General features: G+C 48.5%; 1 protein-coding gene across 1 annotated transcript in view; it reads right to left on the bottom strand.

Annotated features, from left to right (window-relative positions):
* E2F5 (E2F transcription factor 5) overlaps nt 1-25261 on the bottom strand; it is a 1167696-nt gene that overhangs the window by 679948 nt on the left and 462487 nt on the right. The window lies entirely within an intron of this gene.

Here is a 25261-nt window from a genome sequence, read left to right as displayed (position 1 = left end):
CATGCTATGAACAGATTTCAAAGCAGTCGGAACTTAGATGGTGGTAGCAAAACCGGTAAAAAGCCCATCTTATTTGACCAGATGCTGCAGGACTGCCTTTCCCGTCTTTGCATCAGCAGCGTGCTGTCCCTGAAGGCAGTAATGCCTAGTGAAGGTGTGTGGCACTGCCCAGGTGGCTGCTTGACAAATGTCTGATTGACACTCCAGACCACATTTGCTGCCGAAGACGCTGGTCCGGTTAATGATTTGTTCACCTGGGCGTGATAGAAGGATATGGTGGAGGATATCCACCTTGCAATTCCCTGCTTAGAGATGGCCTTTCCTTCGTTTGGCTGTCCGTAGGCTAGAAACGGCTGATATGAGTTCCTTGAGGACTCTGTCCTATGTAGAAAGTATTTGAGCAATCTTTTAACAGTGGGGAGTGCAAAGCATTCTCCGCCAGGGTTTTTGTTTCTTGGAAGAAAACGGGTAGTGTAACAGATGTATGCTTGTAAGGACCACTTTTATCTTATCTTTGTAAAAGTGCAGGCACGGTTCTGTGACCGTCAGCGCTTGCAATTCTGAAACCCTTCTTACTGATATAATGGCTATGAGGAATTACACTTTCCAGGAAATAATTTTAGGTGTGTTGTTGCCAATGGCTCGAACAGTGCTCTAATGAGCCCCGCTAGGAAATGTTTAAACTCCATTATGGTAAAAACCTTTTTTACTGGTGGAAAGGTTCTGAACAACTCCACAAGAAAATGCTTGATTCGTTTATCACTGAAGAGGGGTGCATTTCCCCTTTTTCTGGTCTACCTGGAGATGGCACCCAGGTGTACTTTTATCTAGGTGTCGGCAGGCCCTCCATTTGCTAATGACAAGAGATATGGTAGGATAGCATTGAGGCTTGCCGAAAGGGGTTGAATGCTTTGTTGTTGTGCACACCAGACACAGAATCTTTTCCACTTGCTTTTATAGGAGTGATTTGTAGCCAGAGCTCGTGCCGATGCCAGAATTTTGGTGCATTCTTGTGCTAAATTCAGATGTCCAGATTCTGCGAAGTCAGGAGCCACACTGTAAACTTGAGTGACAGCGGGTTGTGATGCAGCACTTTTCCGTTGTTTTGGGATTTATGTTGGCCCGATTGTGGAGAATAACTTGTTTGCCTCTGAATAAGTGTAGGAAGTCGGAGTACCTGGTTTGTCTCGACCAGTTCGGGGCTATTAGTATTATCTTGCCCGACTTTTGGTTTGGCCCAGGAGGGCCTCCGTATTTCGGCCACGCCCCCTCCACTACTTGTCCTGGACATCGAAGCCTGCCGGGTGAAGCCCGCAGGGAAAGGGCGCGGGGTGTTTGCGTCCCGCAGGGGTGTTCGCGGGCCGCAGAGGGGGAAGCGTTGCACCCCATGTACGCCTGCCAAGATGACACGCCAACATTGAACAGTGGGAGGTTGGAGTTTGAAGCCGCTGCACACCGTATGGTAGTTGCTGCTGTATGCTGTCTGCAAAGGAGGTAACCTAGGTGTCATATCCCTCCTGGCGTCATTTCTGCCCTATTTTTTAAACCATTTTCTGGGGCCTTTATGCCGGACCACCCTGTTCAAGACACTGGGGGGACCCCAGCCCCTGTACCCCTTGTGTTTTTTTGACCCGAGCTCGGACCGGGTCCCCCTCCCGGTGCCATGAGGAAAATCAGACAGTTAAAGAGGAATCCGAAAGCGGGTCCCACAGCTGCTTTGACAACACATTGTGTACCAGGTACCACCCATGAGGTCACAGCACCCATAGCTTTTGGGGATGCCCACCTTCTGATTAACAAGATCCGTCATTTTCTGGGTAGTCCAAGGGTAGAGCCCTCCCCCTTACCCGCACGCAGCATGGCTGTTTTGCCCCTCTGGCCCCGGCTGGACAATCCCATTTGCTTAACTCCTGTTGGCCCCACTACACAATCTGTACAATATGCACAGCCTCTGGAAGGGCCCCTCCCTGCTCAAAGGGGCAATTCCTCCTCAAGCTCCCACAATAGTTCGTGGAGCGATATACCCTCACCTACAAGTTCAGGGGCTAGCCCCCCCTTTGGTGTGTCCCCACTTCGGTCAGTCGGTCGAGGTCATTAACCAAAACCAAACACCTGCTGTTAGTAACCATAAGCCCAACTTGACCTCTGACCGACACATCGAGGAAGCGCCCTTGCATAGGGGGTGCGGGTATACCCAAGTTCTGGCGGAACTGGCCATCATTAAGGATCTGTTATTTACCCTGCTAGAGGCCCAAAGGAAGGGAGGCGGAATTGTTCCAGAGGAGGAGCCCATGATCACCACCCCAGCCGATGAAGGGCACAAGTGCCCACCCCTGGAAAGTCCCTTGGAATGTCTACCTGTAGAGGTCCCCCTGGTATTGACCACCCCCAAAGGGACTGCCGTTGACCAAAATCAGGCACAGGCCTCTGCCCCCATGGACTCCGACTGCACCGAATCCAAAGCCCAGGGTTCATGGAAGTCGAGGGTTCAGCACAAGCTGCCGGATCCAGGAAAACCCGATTGCACAACAGTCTTTCTCCAGGGGGTGCCCAAACTGGCAGTAGACAAGCCAGAGCCAAGGGACGCTCTACTCAGCAAATGCCTATTTTGGCTGAAAACCACTGGAGGCTGCCCGTTTGTATGTAGAGAGGCTTTGGCGGGGTGCAGCAGAATTACCAGTATGGGCAAAAACTCCCTGGACAGCATCAAATTGTCATTTTGGGACCATAGTACAGCACCCAGGGTTTTGGGAGGTTGTGGACGGGCAGGCCAGTCATCGAAGAGTGGGATTTCAATCAGTATGCCCCCCTTTCTCAGCTCTGCCATCCCTTTTAGATTTGCCATAGTAAAGACCGGGGTCTTTCCTAGCAACAGCCTCCTTTCAGGTGCAAATTTGACTGCCTTAGGCCCGAGGCGCCATGGGTGTTGGAGGAGGCAAGGGGATGGTGGGACCTGGCTATGGGCCCAAAGTTCTGTTTAGGGTTTCCATTGGAGGGGGTGGATTGTTTGTACCGCTCTGTAGTTTTCCTTGTTGCTTATTCTTTGCAACTCTGTATCAGAACTGTATTCATATTATTTTTAGAAATGTTTTTGTAGGATGCACTTTGATGGTCTTTTTGGCCGAATAAAGTTTGTTTGTCTGACTGTATTATCGTGCATGTGCACGTTTGAATCTGGATCACTTTGTGGATGATTGGAAAGGGCAGGAAGGCATAGGCAAATAGACCGGTCCATGGGAATGAGAACCCGTTCCTCATTGACCCTTGCTCCTGCATCCTGCTGGCAAATTGTGCACATTTCGTGTTATGCTTTCTAGCGAACAGATCGACTTTGGGACATCCCACACTGAGCAAATATGTCCTTGAGATGGTTGTCGCATAGCTCCCACTCGTGGCACCGGCTGCCCTGCTGAGGTGGTCTGCCACCTTGTTTATCCCTGGGAGGTGAAATGCTTGTAGCGTTATCCCGTTGGAGATGGCCCAGTGTCAAATCTTTTGTGCTTCCTGAGATAAAGTTGGAGGTCTCGTCCCCCTGCCCCACCCACAACCCCCGCTTTCTGAGATAGTACATGGTCGTGGTGTTATCGGACAGGACCCAAACCGTGGAGTTTTTTTTAGCACCGGTAGAAAAGGTCTCAGCACCCAGCCGACCCCTCTGAGCGCCATCACATTTATGTGCACATTGGTTTCCTCCGGCATCCATTTTCCGTTTATGTGGAGAGAGCCCATGAGTGCTCCCCAGCTGGATAGCGAGGCGTCCGTTACAGGGTGCTACCCAGTATGGGGTCTTAAAAACAGCATCCTATAGTGATGTCTCTCTTTGCCCACCACTGAAGTTTGTGTTCGAGAATGTGCGATTTGTAGTATGTCTTCCCACGAACCTATAATCTGGGGCTATCTGCTGCCAAGGAACTCTTGTAGAGGACTAATGTTTAACCTGCAGTGTGGTATGGCGGGGGATGGAATACAGTAGGCCATGGTTCCCAAGAGCCCTATGCACTTTGACTGATACCCCTTTTCATGCCAGGAAATGCTTATTAGTGACTTGAGTGTTTGTATTCGGTCCTTGGAGGGGCGAACTAGGGCTTCGTATGTTGTGAAGTGAGCTCCCAGAAAAACCATGCTTTTGGAAAACAAGATTTTTCAAAGTTTATCTCGAATCCTAGCTGCTGCAGTAAGAGCTTTGTTGCTGCGATGGAGGAGTGTGCCCACGCCATTATTTTTGCTGGCACTAGCCAGTCATCTAGATATGGATAGACGTGATGGCCTCCTTTTCGGAGGCGTGCCGCGACTGGTGCCAGGCATTTTGTAAAGGTTCGAGGCGCTGATTTTAATCCAAATGGGAGCACTTTGAATTGATAATGCTGGTCTGCTATTGCAAAACACAGGTACTTTTGATGTTTTTGGTGCACTGGGATGTCGGAAATACGTGTCTTTTCGGTCTAACGACGCTAGAAATTTGTGTGGCTGTAGTGCGTGTATGACTTGTTGTAGCGTGACCATTTTGGAGCGTTGCTTCTTGATAAATCTGTTTAGCTTGTACAGGTCTAGTATATGACACCACTTTTTTTCTGGCTTCTGTACCACGAAGTAACAAGAGTAAACCCCTTTTCCTTTTTGTTGTTTTGGTACTTTTTGTATGGCGTGTTTTGCCAGTTTGTTTTATTTCTTGTTTGAGCACCTTCAGATGCAGCGTGAGGGGTTTTATCGGTGGGATATTTCGTGGGTGTTTGTTGGCCGAATGAGACCACCTGCAAAAACCATTTGTCCATTATTTGTTGCCACCTATGTGGTGTGATACATTTCCCCCCACCGTTGCTGTTTGGGTTACAGTCAGGCCTGAGGCTTCGCTCTACCCCTCAGAGCTAGAGGATCCTCTCCGCTGTTGCTGCTGTCTGTATTCCCTTGGTCTTAGTCGTTGGTATCCCTGGGATGATTTTCTGTATGCCTGTGAATACTGCGAGGCTTTCCAATATTTTCTTGTTAGTCTGGCATTTCCCGAGGAGGTTGACCTTCCCACTGCTCCCAAAACATTCAAAAAGTAGGTTTGGTTTGAAGGCTGGTCAGAGAGCAGACCGTGTCTGTTGCATTTGTCTCCAGTGCCTCATCGATTTTGGGTCCAAACAAGACTGTTTTTGTTGCCGATCCGGTCTAAAATCTGTGCAATGTAGTCACCTTTGCCTTCGCAGTACCACGCTATGGTTGATCTGCTTAAAGCCAGTTTCAGCTAGATCCACCGCAATATTGATATTCTGGTTTGCGGCTTTGTTTTTGCTCCGGTAAGTGCTCTAAAATAGACGCTAACCTGTGCCACATCTCACAGTCGTACCTGGACATAATTGCTAGTGCGCTGGCTGTTTTCACTGTAGTAGCACCCACCGTGAGCACTGTTTTTACCCTAGTGTGTCCATTTTGTGGCCTCTGGTAGCACCGTACACTTACGGGCCTGGGTGTGTGATTTCCAGCTTGCTGCCGCCGAGATTACAGATTCGGCGAAGGTTGCGAAATGAGACACTTATGGGTGGTGTCCAGCGCTTTGAGCTTTTTCCAGCCTACTTTAAAAGCTGGTTCATTGAAAGGGTGTCTCATGGTACAGAGCCCCTCTTCCCACACATGGTCAAGGATTGGGATTGCCACTACTGATTTTCTTCTTTTGCTCATATGGTCGAACAAAAAAAACATTTTTTTCCTCAGAGGGTATGAGGCCAAATTCTTGGCATGCATTTGTGATTAGTGTGTGGAAAGCCCCAATTTCATCAGGTGGTGATGGCTTCGGGGCCTTGCCTGCCTGGTCATCTAACTCGTCATCATCCGTATCCCAATGTCATCCTGCTGAGGAGATCCAGTGGAAGTGGTGGACATTGCATCTTGCGGGCCTTGGTCCGTGTTTATATTGGGGAGTTCCCCTTCCTTTTGCTTTGTGCAGCGAATTTGCACGGTGTTGGAGGCAGGCTATTTCCTGGGGCTGCGATAGTACGGGGAGAGTGACCTCTCGCTGTGTTTCCGGTCTGCTTTTCGCAGAGGTGACCCTGTGTTTTGCATCTGTTGGCGCTGCGGTGTGGGCGTTACTCTTGGTGTTCGCAGCTGCGCTGCAGGAACCTGTGGTGTAGTTGGGAGTCTGGTGTCTAATTGGGTGAGAAGTTCTGAAGTGTGCACAGAACTTGCAGCAAAAGCGATGACTGCGGATTGAGTAGCGGCTCTTGTGGGCGCGGTAGCGGAATGTCATCCAGCACCCTAGGGGTATATCGCCGTTAAGAGAGACATTGTGATCTCAGTGGTGGCTGAGTTTTTGTAGGCTTTTCCATTATTATGGAGTCAGAAGACTGGGGACGTTGCGTGCTCTGCCTCAAACTCAGAATCCACTTAGCACTGTAGGTGGTCTTCAGGCATGACCTGCGAGTACATCATTCGAGAGACTGGTGCAGTGATTGGTCGGAGCTGTATTTGTTCTCGCTCCCCTGATTGGTGTTGTGGCACCTTATGGGATGGTTCTACATTACGAGCTTGCTCGCCTGATTCTCCTTCCTGTCTTGTTTGCTGCTGTGGTGAGGTATACTCCCCACTTTTAGCCAGAGCATGTGAAGGTTCCTGTTTACGTGCCAACGAGTGGTTCTCTTCATCTGTGTTTGACATGCTGTTCTCCATGGACAAACGCTTCTGTCCGTCAACGAATGGGTCGTCGACAAATGTTTGCTCGTTTTTGTCAAGCGGTGACCCGCCGACTGCTTTTCTGTCTTCAAGCTAGTTGACAGTTTCTCTGTCGATTAACTCCTTTCCACACCCGTGCCGTCAGCAAGCATGGAGCCATTGACGGTACTTTTGCCGTCGGCAAGAGGGCCGGAGCTTGTGCCATTGCCTCTACTATTGATGACAGCGGTGCTTGGCTTTTTGTTGAAATGCGTTCCAATTTAGATGTTTTTGATGGCCTTTCTTCTGATTTAGCCCTTTTTCTCTCGGATTCTCTTTCCTCTGTGCACATGGGGGATGCTAGGCTCCTTGAGGACTGCCTCTGAAGGTGGGTGGTGGCCCTCATTTATTCAGCATACCAGGTGTCTTTTTCGGTCTTTTAGTGTTTTTGTGCTCAAAGTTTTACAAATTCCACACTGCTCTGCAGAGTGGTGTGGGTGAAGGCAATACATGCATGGTTCATGCCTGTCCCCTTCAAAAACGTTTTTTAAACCACAGTTAGTGCAGGCTTTAAAGAGGGATTTCTTCCCTTCCATATTTTGTTCCCCCCCTTTTACTTATCTGACAAAAGAAGAATTTTCTAAAGTTTTCAAGAGATGAAGTTGATGCAATGAAGTGGGGAGATTTCTTCAGGAGAAACTCCTTCCAGCATGACAGGCGCTTAGAACCTGAAGGGAGGCTGCAGGGGAGGAGCTACATACTCAATGTCCCATTTGTGACACCAAAAAGCACCCAAAAGGAGGGAGATAGGATACAAAACCGACACCTAAAAGTGTTTAGATATTTACTATAGCAAAGTTTGCCGAAAAGTCCCAGCCTGACGACGGGGAATTGTTCATAGCAAGTGAATCTATGAAAGATACAATGCTGGAGAAGGAATAGGTCCTACCACCTACATTGAGAATATGCTGCTCCAAGGAGTGGGCCCTGGTATGCCAACACAGGGATTCACAGTGGAGAGGTCGCATAGATCACCAGGGGACCCACTGAGCCAATTGATGGGGAAATACTTTATCTTTAAAGATAGGGAGCAAACCATGGCATTCTCCAGAGGAGAAGGTGTTATACAGTAGGCATCCTCTGCACTGGCGATTTACTCACTCAGACTAGACTCTGCAGGTGCAGAGACGGAGGAGTTTGTTTGGTCAGACCAAACAAAGACTACGACAACAAGGACAGAAATATATGCTGCTATACCCTGCCAAATTGAAAGTCATACATAACGGGAAATCCCACTTCGAAAGTCCAGAGGAAGTGAATCAATAGATGGACACATAAAATGATGCCCATGAGAGAGAGAGGAGTGACACTAAATCGCTGAAGGAAGATTGGGTCGTCAGGAGCTTGTGTAGCTCCGGGGACTGGAGTCCTGCAGAGAGCAAGATACGCAGGACATGATGAGTCAACTTGGTCGGGGGCTCGAGCAGATGGCACAAGCCTACTCGAGTTACATTTCATTGTTGCGTTAGAGCTAGACCAGCAAGGTTTCCCTGGTCACGTTTGAATTGAGGGATACCCCCATGTTAATATTCACCTGAAAATTGCCACCCTGAGTTGGGTGGGAGGAATGACAGGAAGGCTTGAATAGCATGGTACTCTTGGGCCAAGTAGTTGTGGGTTGGGTTTTCAAGTTATTGGTGTGGGGTTGCTTGCTGTAGGTACTGGAGTGGGTGGGAATACTTTATTGTAAACAAACCAGAGATGGGGGCAGGGATACAGATGTGGAGAATGGATCCGTAACCTATAGTTTGATGGAGAGGGGGAGGAAGGGAACGGACAGCAAACAGAGGAAGACCTACAAAAAGAGGGTCATTGGTGGTAGGGTTACTACCCCCTCTGATAGGTGAATGAGTGGGACCGCTGGGAAAGGGAGGAAGGAGACTACAATGGAACCTGAATGGCTAGCAGGCTGACAGTGTCTTCCTTAAATGTAATGGGGTTTAACAGCTATATAAAACATAATAGGGTGAGAATGTACCGGTGCAGGAAACTAGTTGGGATTCCCCTGCTGCAGGAAACAGGCAGTATTTGTTGGGAAATGGGGTTTGGATAAGGGGCTACGTGCTCCAAGTACACCAGGGGGTCCTCATATGTGTGGCACACTCAGTGCCCTTTTAATTACAGGAGAAGGCAGATGACGAAGTCAGATTGGTCTTCATTCACAGCTGTGTAGAAAGCAGAGAAGTGAGAAGTATGCATTATCAATACTTATGCCCTTAACCATGACACCTCCAGCTTATTCCGGTCTTTGTACACTAGGTTGGCACCATATCAAGGGATTATGTGGATTTGGGGAAAGACTTCAAATTGCACACTGAACCCCAAACTGGACAGATCGGACGAGAGGTATACGAGGCCGGCACCGCCAGCAAGAGTGCTGCAGGAGTTGTTGGGGGATGTTTGGAGGTGGCTAAATGTAGTTAGCAGGCTATACTTCTACTTCTCAGGCTCACATAGAGTATAGATTATTTCTTCACAGGGATTAAATAAGTGGGGGAATTTACTAATGCCACTTATATGGAAAGGATGCTTTTTCACCATGTACCGCGGTTTGCTACTTGGACGCTGGGTATAGGTCTCCTCCCCAGTACACACATGGCGGTTTAGGGCTGAGGCTCTCACGGAGGGACCATTCAGGGAACATGGCAGGCAAAAATACTTCACAGTCAATAAGGTAAGTGTAGCATGGGGTGAGGTCCTGTAAGACACATTTAAGGTTGTGATGAGGGTTGAAGCAATAGCCAAAATGGGAGGAGTCAAGAGATCATTAATGGCAAACATATCAGAAGCAGAGGCACAGATAAAGAGGCTGAAAAACTCAGGCAGCGGTCGAGGAAGTGGAGGGACTTACTTTTGGCATGAGAGAGTGAATAATAGTACCAATACTTAAGCAGGAAGAATTGCAAATCCTATACACCACAGTCTATGAAGAATCAAGACTGCAAGATTCTCACAGCCTTCTTCGCAGAAAGGTTGAAACGGGTAATCTGGACTCTGATACCCAGTCCAGACTGGGTATGTTGCAGGTAGTACCACCTCCGGGAATCTGAGGAGACAACATTCAGTCATAGATAGGACAAAGCTTTGGGGTGATTGCAATGCGGTGGTCTCGCTGGAAACAGTCAATGTGTTCGATTCAGTGTGATGGGGATGGTTATATGCCACTCTCTAGCGCTTCGGAGTGAGTAGGCGAAGTGTGCCAACAGTGGGTAAAACGGATATATATGGTGCCTCCTGCAAGGGTAAAGAACAGTAAACACATCAGGGGCATGGGATAAACAGAAGGGTAAGAAACAGGGAGGGCCACTGTCCTCATATGCTTTTTATACTAGCTTTGGAGCCTCTGGCAGAGTTTATGCATATAGAATTTGGAGAATGTTGAATGGAACGAAACCGGTTGTCTCATACACACACATGCTCCTGTATGTTCACAATCCACACATTTGAGGCTCTACATAACTACTCAGTGTTCTCAGGGATAACTGTCAGCTGTGTCAAATCATGCATATTTCCGTTAGCTTGATCGGTTGGCCTGGACAAAGCACACTTATCAGGCCTGTGGCTGAAGTGGGCCAAAGAGACATTTCGGTATGTGATGATGAACACATGCCATGAAGCGAGGACTTCACATGGCTTCAGATGCACAAAACACAATGAGAACACTGGAGGGGAATAGAGAAGTCTATGGGCTTCGGGCAGAAGCTGCCGCTGTCAGAAATAGGTAAGGTGGCGCTAATTTCTATGGGGACCGGGGAGACATCAGATCGCATGGAGCATGATGTGCTGAGATTATACGGAGAGAGGGCGGGGGGGATAAAACTGCTGAATTTTGGATTGTACTATTTGGCAGGACAATTACAGTATGTTACCTGGTGGATCTAGGACGAAGCCACATTGGACTACATTATTAAAAGAATACGTAGGGCTGTACCTATGGAAGGAAGTGCTGAGGCTGAAAATAATCTCCGACTGCCTGCACATATTACAGGTAGGCAGGAAAATATGGGCCAGAACCAAGAAACCGTTAGGCCTGGGCGAAACCTATTCCCCAAATATACCTCTGGCAGCGGTCTATATACACGACAAAGATGATCGCAATACCATTAGAGCTCAGTGGGAACACAAAAGGGTCATGGTGCGGGAGGGCGGGGGATCAGTTTCAGGACTTGGTGGAGGAAGGAGGGGTAACATGCCAGAATTTCTGACAAGTATGCGATTGCTCAAAGACGCAAGCAGAGGGCTCCCGGAATATTTGGATGAGGTCACTAATGGAGGACATGGGGTTTCTAGATTGTACGGGTGAATGCTATGGCGACAGCAAAACAAAGAACACAGAGTAAAATCCAAATGGGAGGACCACCTGGGCGAAGAAATGTACTGAAGTGGAATGGACAAATTTGTTGCTGTACACCAAGAGGGTGATCAGGAATGCCAGCTTTAAACATACCTAACTATATGTGCTGCACAGTGCATACATGATACCACACCATATAGCAGAATTCCCCGGGTCGACTGATACGGGCTCATGGGGAGCAGATATGATACACATGTTCTGGGAGTGCACAGTGATGCAACAGTTCTGGCAGACGATAGCAGCTCGGATGAAGCGGGGAGGAATAGCCAAAATTGAGTGGACGCCAGAGGTGTGTCCGTTGGGGGTGTCCCTACGTCCACAAATAGCTACACGTTGAACACAAGGATGATAGATTTGGGATGTATACTGGCAAAGCGCAGAATTACAATGGCTTGAAGTTCCCCCGCTCCCCCCCCCCCCCCCAGGGCCCGGTGACAGAATGCCGGTAGAACCACTGGAGACGATGGACCACGGTTGAGTCTGTGGTATGGTATAGGGCAGTATGCAGATGGCTGTGGGAGGGGAGCGATAATGTGCAGCATGGAATGTGCTGCTGCAGATGTTTTTCCTTTCGGATGATATGCCCCTTTGTTTAAATTGCATTCTCTCAGGACAGGAAATGGAAGGGGGTAAATGAAGGTCTTGGAAGCAGGTGGGGGAGACAGGCAATGTAGGTTGGGAAGAGGCACTCAGAGGGAAAAGAGACACTACCATGAGGTCTTCTAGTAGAAAACCCAATACAATCAAACCCCAAGTATTGCAAGCAGTTTAATAGGATTGGTGGGCTGTTATAAAGGTTAAGTAGTGTACATTGCAAGTGGCATTGAAATGTGCATGACAGGATGGTGTCATAATTTGTACAGTGGCTAAAAGACAAAACGTGAAATAAACAGATTTAAACTAAAACTAAAAGTAGTTTGGCAAAGAGTGAGTCTATAGGAGGCATCAACAGCTCGCAGAATAGTAGTAAAGATTTCCATTGACTGCATGCTTCTTAAGATTTCTAGCCCAGTTTATAGCATATAGATGCTATTGGTACCCCTTTAGGTAAATGTAATGCTGTTCTCCATATCTTGGCTTTGATTTTATCTGGTTGGAGACAAATTAGCTTCAGCCTCATACATCAGGAAAGGAACAATTTTGCATTCATAAAATATAATCAAAGGCAATTCTTGCCACGTATGGTAAGCTTGTTGTCTGCAGTTCTCTAAATGAGGCAACATGCATTGCTCATAGTTGGCACTCAGGTATGTCCACATCCTCACCTGTTCCAAGTTGGTTTTCTTTAGGAACCAGGCAACATTTCTATGGGTGGCACTTTTAGGGTTGAAAATAAAAATGTTAGTTTAATTTGAATTTACTTCTAGCTCCAAACTGCACATAAATCTTGATAAAGGATTAAGGGCACGCTGCAGTCCTATTTTGCGTTTGATCGATCACAATTATGCCATCCGCATACGCTAGATGACGAATATGGTGATGACCGACTATCAGAGACTAATATTTTTTTTCCAACCACTAAACGCCCTTCTCAACATATTCTAGGACTGGTACTATTATATAAAACCAGCCCTAGATTATGTGGGGAAAGTGTTGGATAGGACGATGAGATCACTTGTTACCCAAATAAACTAGCATGTAGAAAAATGCATTGCTAGCCTTTGAGACAGTTTTATATTGTCAACAGCTACCGACTCTCGAGTAAAAGGAGATAAATACACAGATTTGTTTTATTAAATGACCCTCATCTCAGAAATGCAATTTGATGCATAGGCTGTACTGACAATGTCTATTTTGTGAAACACATTTTACGGGGCAATCTAATGAAAACAAAATGAATTTATTTCAACCGCAATTACCAAACTTGCATCAGTAACAGTCACCAGCAGTCTCTACCTCTCCTGTCCCTTCCAGGCCCCTCTGCAAATTCAGGACATCCTGTCCCCTCTCTCTCTTCCTCTCCCCTTGCCCCCTCTGTCCGATCTATGAAAGTCATCAAAACAGGTTCATCCCTGTTCCTCCAAAACCATCAAGGACAACAGTGACTCCTTGACCCCTACTCTGGCCAACCTCTGCAACCACTCCTTCGCCACTGGAATCTTCCCACCCCCCCCGAAGCACTCCTTTGTGCACCCTCTTTTTTTTTTTAACTTATTTTAAATCAAGGCAAGTTGATAATTACAAAACATAGTCAGCAACAATCATTCAGGCATGTTGATCCCCAGTCTTTTTCCTCCTGACCTCCTTTCCCTTTCCCCCTCCCCCGTCCCAGCTTCCCCTCGGTCCTCGGAGGCGGATTCCTCCCTCCTAGATCGCCTATTTTGCGCCTCAAAGTCTATGCGTCTCCTTCAGGGATCACTGGGTCTTTCAGGATCCATCAAGCCCTGGTGGGTTTGTAGGTCAGGACGGGGAAGCGCCGGTCGTATTCAAGTACTGGGGGCCAAATATTCTGGAATCGGTGGAGAGTTCCCGCCTGCGCTGCCGTCACCTTCTCCGCAATCAAAATATCCCAAAGCTTAGTCCACCATTGGGGCATGTGAGGGCCTTCCGGGGATTTCCAGGAGCGGGCCAACACTGTTTTCCCTGCTAGCAGACAGTGTGTGAGTAGTTTCGATCTGGTCCCGGAGCGTGGGTAGATCGCAGGAATCGGAGCTCCCAGCAAGACTGGCTCTGGTTCCAGCGGGATCGCCGTCCCGGTGATTTGCGCGATGGTTCCCAAACACGTCTTCCAAAATTGCTGGATCAAACCCACATATGAAAGAAGGAGCCTGGGCGGCCACATCCTCTCCAGCCGGTATGGTCTAATTGTGGATTTATATGGTGGAGTCTAAGGGGCGGGTAATACCACCGTAACATGATCTTATATGCGCATTCCCTATTGGTGATGCAGGTGGATGAGGCGTGAGTTCTGGTCCAAATGTCTACCGAGGTTTGGTCGTCTATTGGGTGACCCAGATCTGTCTCCCACTGGGCCATGCAGCGAGTTCTTGCGATCAGGAAGTCACCTAACAAGCGCCTGTACAGAGTGGATACTCTCCCTCGAGCTGGAAGATCTCCAAGTGTGAGTTCCAGGGCAGTGGGAGGGCGTGTCGCTGCTTGCAGAGTTTGAGGGTGCGAGCACCAGTGGCGCAGTTGGAGTTGGATATACGTGAATCTGTCCCTTTCCTGGAGTTGGAACTTTTCCTTACATTGCTCAAATGCGAGGGGCATCTCTCCCGTATATAGCTGGCCTATAGTCTCTAACCCGCCATTTATCCAGTTCTGAAAGTTGCGCGGGTGCGCCCCAGGTGAGAATGCCGGATTATGGAAGACCGGGGATCGTGGGCTCAAGCCTCTTGGCACTCCCTTACGCTTCAGCGCCCAGTCCCAGGAGCTTGGGGTATGTCTGGTTGATAGGAGGAGGTCTCCCCAGTGCGCTCTGAGGGGGGGGTGGCATGTGTGGCAAAAATCGTAGGGGTAGGGGCACTTGCGATTGTTCCAGTTCTACCCATCTAGGGTGATTTGTAGTAGTTTGCCACGCCTGGACCTGTGCTAGTTGAGCCGCCACTCTGTATGCCTGTAAGTCTGGGACCCCCCGACCCTCCCAGTCTGGAGCCCCCTAGTAAAGTTCTGAGGGGGATTCTCGCTCTCTTACCTTTCCAGATAAATTTCAACATCTTTCTCTGGATATTGCGAAGAGTTGGTGCGGGAATCGCTACTGGGAAGGAGGCGCAGGCGTACAGGAACCTTGGAAGGAGGTTCATCTTAAAGGCTGTAATGCGCCCCAGCAATGAAATCTCCTGGGTCGCCCAACGTTTCAGGTCTTCTTCCAGTTCTTTGAACAACCGGGGGAAGTTAGCTTTATATGTGTCTTTTGGGTCAGCTGGGATACAGACCCCTAAGTAGGGGATGGCTCTTTTTTCCCCATGTTATCGGGCACATCTTGGCCAGTGGTTCACGCTCTGCCGGGGTGAGGCCGATGCTTAGGGCCGATGATTTGTCGAAGTTTACTGTAAAGCCTGAGACCTCACCATAGCTGGCTATTTCTTGTAGCGCATGTTTCAGGGATGAATGGGCCTCCGAGATCGTGAGCAGTACGTCGTCCGCATATAGGGCGATTTTGTGTTGCGTGGGGCCATTCTGTGGGCCTTTGATCTGGTTGTTTCGCCTGATTCTCTGAGCATAGGGCTCCATGGTGAGTGCAAAGAGCAGAGGTGATAGTGGGCAGCCCTGTCTGGTTACGCAGGACAGGGGGATCGGAGCCGAACTGTGCCCGTTGATTCTCAGGAAGGTTCTTGGTCTGCTATAGTTAGCTAGAATCATAGTTTGGAATGCTGTCCCAAAGCCGAAGGCCCCTAGGGTGTATTTCATGAACGCCCAATCCACCCTATCAAATGCCTTGGCCGCGTCCAGTGCAATTAAGACTAGTTTCTGGGAGTTCCGGGAGGCAAGGTCTACCAGGTTCAAGGTTCTCCGAATGTTATCTCCTGTCGTGCGGTGTAAGATGAAGCCTGCCTGATCGGGGTGGATAATCTCTGGTAGGACGCGGCTCAGGTGATTCGCCAACATTTTGGAGTATATGTTTGCGTCAATGTTCAAAAGTGCAATCGGCCTATAGGAGGTCAGGTTTCTCAGATCTTTTCCTGGCTTGGGCAAGAGGATGGTGGTTGATTCATGCATCGATGGGGTTACTGATCCTGTTTCCCTGAAGGAGTTGAACAAAGTTACTAAGGGGGGAATCAGCTGGGATCTGAATAGTTTATAGAATCTAGTTGAAAAGCCGTCCGGGCCTGGAACCCGTGTTTTAAATGATTTAATGGCCTCCTCAACCTCTTCCTCTAATGGGCTCCTCCAATTCACCCCTCATCGTGTCAGGGAGACGGGGCAATGCTGCCTTCTGCAGGTATTCCATCTGTTGCGGTAGGTTCCGTGGGGTTGGCGTCATGATTTGGGTCAGATGGTCTGTTGCTAATCGTTTTTCGGGTTCTGAATATAGTATGACCCCATTGGGATCACGCAGGCCGGTGATCGTATTAATGCGTCTCTGCTTGGCCAATTTGGCCACCAGGAATCTGTTCGCCTTGTTGTTCTTTGCGTAGTATGACTGTTTGGCTTTCGCCATCAGCAGTGCGGTTTGTTCCGCATAGTGGGCTTCTAGTTTTTTCCTCGCCATGCGTATGATTCGCTGCATCTTAGGGGGCCAACCCTTTTCCCTGAGGACTGCCTCAGCCTCCCTCAGCTCATCTTCCAGAGCTATCCGAGTCTGTCGCCTATCCCGGTGATAGGCCGCTCCCTGGGAGATCAGGCTGCCTCTAATCACTGCCTTCATGGCGTCCCAGTTATTTGCCAGCGAGGTGTCTGAGGCTGGATTCTCGTCAAAGAAATTTTTTATCCCCTGTGCGATCTTGTCTCTTGTAGCCATATTGTTAAGGATCGGGTCGTATAAGGACCATTTACGTAGATTATTGAGTTTGGGGTTCTGGGCCCGGAGTTCCAAGATCACTGGGGCGTGATCAGATAGGACTCTTGTGCCGATGGATACCTCCTTGATGAAGGCCAAGGTTTGCGGGGAGGTCAAGAAAAGGTCGATCCTCGAAAAGGTTTGGTGAACGAATGAGTAAAAGGAGTAGTCTATTTCGGTGGGGTGAAGCACCCGCCATGCGTCTACTATCTCGAAGGACCTGAACAGCTGGAAGAGGCTTAGTGCCTGGGCAAAATCGCTTGGAGTCAGGGGGTGCGATCTGTCCTTGGTGGGGTCAGGAACCCTGTTGAAATCCCCTCCGATTATCGTTTGGCCCTCTACGAAACGGGCGAGAGACGAGCCCAGGGTGTCATAAAAGTGTGATTGACCAGTGTTAGGGGCGTACACCGAGATAAATGTATATAGGTTTCCTAGCAGGAGGCATTTGACAGCTGTATATCAGCCTTCCGGGCACGTTTCCGTTTCCAGAACCTGCGGGTTCAAGTCTTTTCTAAAAAGGATAGCAGTGCCTCCCTTTTTGCTTGCTCCAGAGGCGAAAAATTGAAGCGGAAATAGCCGAGAGCGAAGCCGAGTAACATCCACCGGCAGCAGATGAGTTTCTTGGAGCATGGCTACCGCAGCATATTCGTGCTGGAGTTTTAGTAGAATTGCTTTTCGCTTGTTAGGAGAGTTCAGTCCATTAACATTTAGGGAGAGAAGCCTCAGGATTTGGTGGTCTGATGTCATTTCTCTCTCTATTACTTGGTTTGGGGGGAGCCGTGAGCTGGTGATTCAACTGCCATTTCCACTGTGAGTCTTTAGAGTATCATCCTGCGCTTGAGGTTTTAACGCGGGACCCCAACAGGGGGCCGCAACTTTAACTCACTGGTGGGCCGCCATTGTGAGTACGGACGCACCCTTGGCCAACAGGGCCAACTGTCCCTTCGAGTATTGTGTACTGTGGGTTTCCAAGGAACCAGAGGTGGAAAGTTTCTTTGGAATGGGTATGAGCCATGGGTATAGCCCGCCGCCTCCGTCTTCGAGGCTTATCAGTTTAGGAGTGAGGTGGTGGATCCAAATTTAGGTGAGCCCAAGTGAGTCCAGGCTAGGATGATGCTAGTATCTGGGGACGCAGAAGCGCCTCTGATCATCTCCTTCTGTTGTTCCGCTGTGTTGTCGACCATGACGATCGTCTAGGCTTTGGGGAGGGGAGTGGTTGAGAGTCCCCAGCCCCCTCCGGGTTCGGCGTGGAGGGCTCTCGGGGTGAGGTCGAGTGCATGATTTTCTCTGCGTCCTCCAGGCGGCTAATCCGGCGCAGGGTGCCTTTGTATGTGAATTGCAGAGCCGTCGGGAACAACCATCTGTAGCGGACCTGCTGGTCCTGGAGGAAAAGTGCCAGGGGTCGGAGTGCTCTCCTTTTCTGTAGGGTGAGTAGTGAGAGGTCCTGGTAAATCTGAAGTGGAGTGCCCTGGAAGGTAATCTCCTCCCCTTGGCAGCTGATCGCCGAAATTGCCTCTTTGGTCGTAAAGAAGTGGATCCTGGTAATAACATCTGGGGGGGATCTGAACGCACCCCCCGGCGCGGGCATAGCCTGCGAGTCCGGTCTAGCAAGAGCTGAGATTTATCCAGGTCCAGAAGTAAGGCCTCGAAGAAGCTCCCAACGTAGTCCGTCAGCTTGTTGTCGGGGACGGAGGTTGGGACACCCTGAATGCGGAGGTTGTTGCGACGTGCCCTGTTTTCAAGGTCCTCGTGTTTAAACTCCAGGATCTCGTATTTGTGTTGCAGAGTACTAATAGATCTCTGCATTTCCCCTAGAGTGATAGTGTGATCCCGAGTCTGGTCCTCGACTTCTCCGAGTCTCTGCTCAACCTCCGTAACCCTCTGGTCTGTCTGCTCCACTTTGGTGGTATGTTCTGAGAGGCACGAGCGGAACTCTGACTTAATGTCCTCCATGAAGGCTATTAGGTCCCCTTTAGTAGTGAGGGCTCCCCTGTCCTCTTGTGGTTTCTGTGGGGTCAGTTTAGGAGGATCTTGCTTCTTACTTTTATCCGGTGCGGCAAACATGGTGGATATATCCGTGCCCTTGCCAACCTTTGATTGCCTGGTCATGATGGTTGTGCTGAGCGGTCTCGGCCGGAAGAGTCGCGGAGGGGACTAGGATTAGACGACTCCAGGGGTGAATATCGCTCCAAGCTCCCTGCTTGAACTGGTCCCGCAGAGTCCAGAGAGTCGTTGGGGCAGTAGGTCGTGTGCTTACGCCGCTAGCTGTCAAGGAGTATCCGAACGTAGAAGAGAAGCTGGCGGGGAGCAGCCGTTGCCCCACAGTGAATGGGCCGGGGCGCCCCAGGAAGTGTTAGTCAGGGGGGGACCTTGGGTGATTGCTGGGGACCTCTGCCTCTTCAGCAGGCTAGGTCCGGTTCAGGATGGCCAGTCGTTGCATGGAGGGGGGAGGGTGTCGCTGCCGTGAGACCCGCAAAGCCGGGGCCTCTCTGGATGGCAGGGGCGACCTTGGGGCCTCTGTTCATTCCCCCTTGTCCCCGCAGCAGGTCGGTCGCTGGGGAGACCGTGTATCCCTCCGTACGTTCCCAGCGTGTGGTTAGTAATGCCGCCGGATGGTGCTGGGGGGAGGGCCGGTGTCTATCTTAAGAGCGGGGGTGAGGGAGATCCACCTGCCTCCCCGATGTGTGCGTCAGGAAAGGAAGGGGGAGAGGGCTCCAGCACCCTGCTCGCAGCCGAGCATGCGAGCGCAGCGCGCTCCAGGCACAAGCCGCTGAGGAAGCTCCTGCTGTGGACTCCGGCCGCCACTGACACGATCTGGGCGGTTCTGTGTTGGCGGGTCTGCGGGCCCCCGAGGAAAGTCAGGTGTCCGTCCGCTCCTCCTCCTCGGCACTCCACAGCCTCGTCACCGCGAGGCACATAGTGTGCTGCTAGGCTCCGGTGTGGCCGCCATCTTGTTTCCTTCGGCTGGTGACGGGGATAGGGTTCAGCGGCTAGATTCAGGTAGAACGGTCCTGCGTTCGAAGATCATGTTGGGCCAGGTTGTGCTGTGTAGGTTCCGGTCGCCTTAGATGGTATTGGCGACTCGGTAGCCTCAGGGGAATTGCCAGAATTTGACGGAGGCGGCGGGCATCCCATGGGCGGCTTCAGAGGAGCGACCACATCGATGGCGCTCCAAGCCACGCCCCCCGTGCGCCCTCTTCTTAAGAAACCCTCTGCCGACCCTCCCTGCCTGGCTAACTATCGCCCAATCTCCATTATTCCTTTCCTGGGCAAACTCCGGGAAAAGCTGGCCATCTCCCAGCTTAATCTTCATACTGAATCTGTTGGTTGTCTTCATGACTATCAGTCTGGCTTCAGTGCTGCCAGAAGCAAGGAAACGGCTCTCCTGAACATCTGTGAAGACCTGCTCTCAAACCTTGATTCCAACACCCCCTGTGTCCTCATCTTACTTGATTTCTCTTCTGCCTTTGACACGGTCAACCATGCCATCCTGCTCAACCGTCTCCGTGATAACATGGGTCTCACCTGTCAGGCCCTGGCATGGCTGACTTCTTTCCTCTCTGATCGACCCTCCCAGGTCCAACTTGGGTTCTGCCTCTCCTCCATCTTTAGCTCTACCTGTGGTGTCTCCCAGGGGTCTAACCTCTATCCCTGGCTGTTCAACCAATACCTGGCACTTCTTGCCCACCTCATTGCCGCTCTCTGCCCCAACTTTCAGTGCTATGTGAATGACACTCCGCTCATTTTCAGGCTACCTTCGGCCACCGATTCCCCGTCTCTCATCCCTCTGTCTGCTATCCAGGAGTGGTGTGCCGCCAATGATCTCTGCCTTAAGGCCAGTAAGACTGAGATTCTCCTCATCGTCACACCCGCTCCCTCTTTTCCGGTCACTCTCTGGCCGGCCTCTCTTGGCCCTCTTCCTGCTGCCACCTGCGAGGCTAAAAACCTTGGGGTCATCTTCGACTCCACACTTTCCTCACATCTCTGATGTCTCTAAGAAGTCACACTACCAGCTGCACCTCCTCAGAGGTATTCTTCCTTTCCTCTCCTTCCCCCAGATGTTCACTGTCTCCAGAGCTCTAGTTCTCTCTAGGCTGGACTATTGCAACAGCCTCTTTCTAAATCTGCCTGCTTCTTCTCTCCGCCCTCTGCAACTCATCCAGAACAGGACTTTTAGACTTGTCCTTGGCCTCAAGCCCAGGGATCGTATCACTCCACGACTGAAATCTCTTCACTGGCTCCCAGTGGCTCAGAGGATTAAGTTCAAACCCCTCTGCATTGTCCATAAGGCCATCTGGGGCCTGGGGCCTCAATACCTTCAACTCTCTCTTCCTAAATATCTTCCTTCTCTAGGTCTTCGCTCATTTGCCTCCAAATCCCTCAGGGTCAGTCGCTTCTCCAAGCAACGAGTTGGTGGTAGATCTTTTTCTTTGGCTGGGGCCTCCCTCTGGAACAGCCTCCCTGCAACTTGAGGAGAGCCATCTCTGGTTCCGGAAGCACCACAAAAACTTCCTCTTTGCTTCTGCTTTCTCTCCTCCTCTCCTCTGCTGGATTCCTGGCTGAAACTGTACTGGCTACCTGGCCACCCTCTGATCTCGGACCCAGGTCCGCTCCCCTGCCAGTTACACACCAGCACGGCCTCCCTGGCAGACCCGCACTTGGGGACTGTTTTCTGTATCCCTACAGTCCGCCACCAGCATTTGACACCTGATGTCTGCACTTACCACCCAACCAGCTGGCCCTACTTCTCTTATTGCTTTATTTATTCTATTATCCCATGTACTGCACTGTCCCCATCCCCCTCCCATTCCGCACTTTTCCTCTTCCCCCTTCCCCTGCACTTGTGCGTTCTGAATAACACTTGGCCTAGTAAGATCGCTGTCTCCGTCTTACCTCTGTTCCCCCTCCCTTGCTGCGTCGCGCCTTGAAACACTTGTGTATAGGCGCGTTATTTTCATTTACATTTATTTTTGCATTTTTAAAGCGCTCACACAGCCCGCGGGCATCAAGGCGCTGTTACAGGAATTGTTTTAGTTGCGTAATAGTTTTTTTTTTCTTTCTTAGTTGCGTATTTATAACGCACTTAAATACCCAGAGGTTTCCAAGCGCGGACCTGGGGTTCAAACCTGTGTTGCTTTGTGTCTTGCTTCCAAGGCAACCGCCTTGCTGCTGAGCTATCCTCCTGTGAGATCATATCAAAATTGATTCCATAATGTCCTATCTGGAGGCCCACAAGGGATACACAGGGGACCGTTCTCCAGTGGTACAGGACACAAGATTTATTTATACAGAGAAACAAATTGGGAAATCAATGGAACATCACCCGCGCCCCCGTAAAAACAAAAATCCAAGCTACTTATAACAGGTGAACATGGTGAAGAACCAGCTCACAGGAGAAGGGAGTCATTCTCCTGTGCTTTATGTTGTTCTAATAGTGTTAGGGCAGTTTTGGACAGTGGACAGATCTTGTTTTGGACCATCACTGACAAGCACCTTAGTTTGGTTAGGCAGGGAACACCCTTAGTAGGGGGAAAGGTAGGGGTTTAACACTCTTCAGTTAATAAACCAATACTGAAATGGCAGACCAGCGTCTTTGCCCATCTTCTGACTGCCCCACATCTGTCATCACCTCCATGCTGTTACATTACATCTGCGGTGAGCGAAGACTCGACTGGGAGACAATGAACAGGCAGCTGTGAGTTGAACACAGGAGAATCCACAACTGGTGACCTGTGAACTTGCAACACCATCAAGTGCAGTTCTCCGAGGTTCAAAAAGAATTTCTATGGGGTTGGAGAACTTCTTTGGAACCACGGTCAAAGGACAGTGAGTTTGCAATATTGTATTGTGTGAATGAAATTGACTTTGGCTGAATCAAAGAGTTTATTTTCCTTTTCTAGGTTTCTGGGTCTGCTCAGTGAGAACTTCTTGCTCTAAACTGTGGAGGAGTGCATTGAGTGGTTCTGTGATGTTCCCCTGCTTTGCGCGGGAGACCAAGGGAGAGTAAACGGGTGTGCGCCCCCACACCCATTATCTTTTTTTTTATTTTTTATTTATTTGTTTTGATTTATTCAAACCTTTACAAAGAGAAATATACACAAAAAACAACAGATTTCATTAAACACAGATATCACAATGTACAGAAAACAGATTTCATTAAAGAAAAAAAAAATTCACAATACATTATTTATACATTTCAATTTCATTAAAATACAACATACAGAAATAACCTACTCCAATCCAAAATATATAACCACCTTGCAAGCTCATTGACCTTTTTAAACTATAACACATTCTGCATCATCCATTTAGGCACCAAAGGTGTATGTCAACATACAAATGTTTTTCAAAAATTCGTTGACTTATTTTCAAGGCGATAGAAGAACCATGAAGCATTTCACACCACAGTTTATTTCTATCCACCCCGGCTGTATTATAGACAAAATGTGCAAAGCTTTCCAATCTCTTCTCACGAAGATTTGGACATTCCAGTAGTAAATGTTTTAGGGATTCACCTACGTCTTTTGATTTACAGAACCGACAAACTTCTGTCCCACAGGAGCTCAACCCCCGAATAAAAAGAATCTCATTTGTGCTTAAAACGTTAAATCTGAATCGCATGTAATAGTTTCGAAATTCTCTTGAAGGATATTTTTTCAGATAGGTTTCCGGGTAAGGACAGAATTTCCAATATGACACACTTTCAGTGTATAGCTTCGAATTTAGCAGAACTACATTGTTCTCCAACCAATCAAATGCATTAACAACCTCCTTCACTTTGTGTGGAAACTTGATAAGTGTATTTACCGATAGACCCAAATCAAGAAGTTTCTTCTCACAGTCCTCTTTCAGATTAAGCATAAAATTTCCATTTGACGCATGTTTCAGATGAGCATAAATTGTGCCATTTTCAGCTACCAAACATTTTCTTTATAGAGCCAATTTTCTATTAAACATGATACTATTGTGTGATCGTAGACCAAGTTCGTATATTAGCTCTAAAGGAATACAATTTGGAACATAGTATAGAACTTTTCGCCATATCATAGATTCCAGTTGGCGTAAAAAGGACCACATGTTTTTAGAGAAAAATTCGCACCCATAGGACAATCTTGGCAACACCTTAAGCCTATAAAACAAGATGCAAGGTTCGAGAGTAAATTTGCCATATGTTCTTTCAATGCCTTTTATTTGGTTGAGAGCTACTTTTGCTTTTTGTATCAGTCTGGTCTTTATTACTTTACTGGAGTTACTGGAAAAAACATACCCCAACCAGGTTAGGACAGATTGGCTTTTGATTTTAGCACCATTACAGGTCCAATACGAAAAAAAATGCTGTTGGACTTTTGCAGCCCACGTGAAAGATTATGGTTTTGCTCGGGTTAATTTTCAGTTTTCTTTCTTCAATAAACAAACCAAAATCATTTATAAGCTTTTGCAGGCCGATTTTTGTGCAGTCCATTAATAAAAAATCATCAGCATATGACACCCACCTAACAATTGAGCCTCCAATTTTGGGTCCAATTAGACCACTAGAATCCAAGGACCTGCCTGCATTAGACACATACAGATTAAAGAGTGTTGCAGCTAATCTGCAGCCCTGTTTAAACCCATTCTCAGTGGGAATAATATCAGACATGTTTCCTTTGTTGTTTAGTCTGACTCTAATTGATGTTTCTGTATAAAGATGAATAATTATGTCCAACAGGTCTTTATCTATGCCTAACATTGACAAGGTTTTCCATAAAGTGGGCCTGTCAACGAGATCAAATGCGGAACTAAGGTCCATGGATGCAATATATAAATGCTTCATAGCTTTTTGTTTGACCGCACTCATTGACTCAACCTTCAGCAGACCTCCAGCATCAGTACCTATGGCTTTACGAAAACCAATCTGCCTATAGTCAAGGATATTGTTATTATCAATCCACATTTTCAGTTTTTCAAGTACCATACCAGCAAAGATTTTTGACTCCACATTCATAAGTGAAATGGGGCGGTAATTTTTGGGACACAGACGATCACCTTTCTTAAATAGAAGCAAAACATATGACACTTTCCAGTTATTTGGGATTTTTTTTTAAGGCAAACGTCCACAAATAAAAAATGTAGGATCTTAGACCACAGGTCAATATTGTTTTTTAGGTTGGCAAAAGATAAAATATTGGGACCCGGGGTGGAGGTAGGCTTCGCTTTTTTAATTAGGCTTCTGATATTCAGAATGGATGTGTCCAATTGCCATACAGCATCTATGAAAACTTCAGACCACAAGCAATATTCCGGAGACTTATATAAAGAACCAAAGTACTTGGACCATACCCCAGCATCAATGGGGTTCAGTTGTAAACACTGTTGATTACTGTGGTCTTTATTTATTAAAGACCAAAAGCTGGTATTATTATTCCCATGCATGGTCTTTAACATTGCCTCTCCATCTTTTTGAGCCAGCCCGCCTTTGATACTCTTGATCCAGTTCTTATATTTTAGTTTGCATTGCCTAATTTTTAGACTCCATTATCTATTGTCTCAGGGAAGCATCCAGACCTGAGTCATCATCTTAACGTTCCTAGAACCAAGCAGGAGACCTCTTCACATATTCCCCCTCCCCATTGGCCTGTGGATTGTCAAGTGGGTACCTTCTGAGGGATTACACACTTTGGTTTGAATATGGGCTAGTTTTCTTCAGAAAAGCTGCATGAATGGAGGCAAAAGAGCCACCTCATCACCTTCAGATTTGTTTCCTGGATCGGTATGAGCAAGTTAGAAGGGCATGGTCAATG

This window comes from Ambystoma mexicanum, chromosome 5q (genome assembly GCF_040938575.1).
Source record: "Ambystoma mexicanum isolate Mex_15411 chromosome 5q, UKY_AmexF1_1, whole genome shotgun sequence".
Classification (NCBI taxonomy): domain Eukaryota; kingdom Metazoa; phylum Chordata; class Amphibia; order Caudata; family Ambystomatidae; genus Ambystoma; species Ambystoma mexicanum.
Note: the sequence above shows the minus strand (reverse complement) of the source record. Positions and strands in the feature narration are given on the sequence as shown.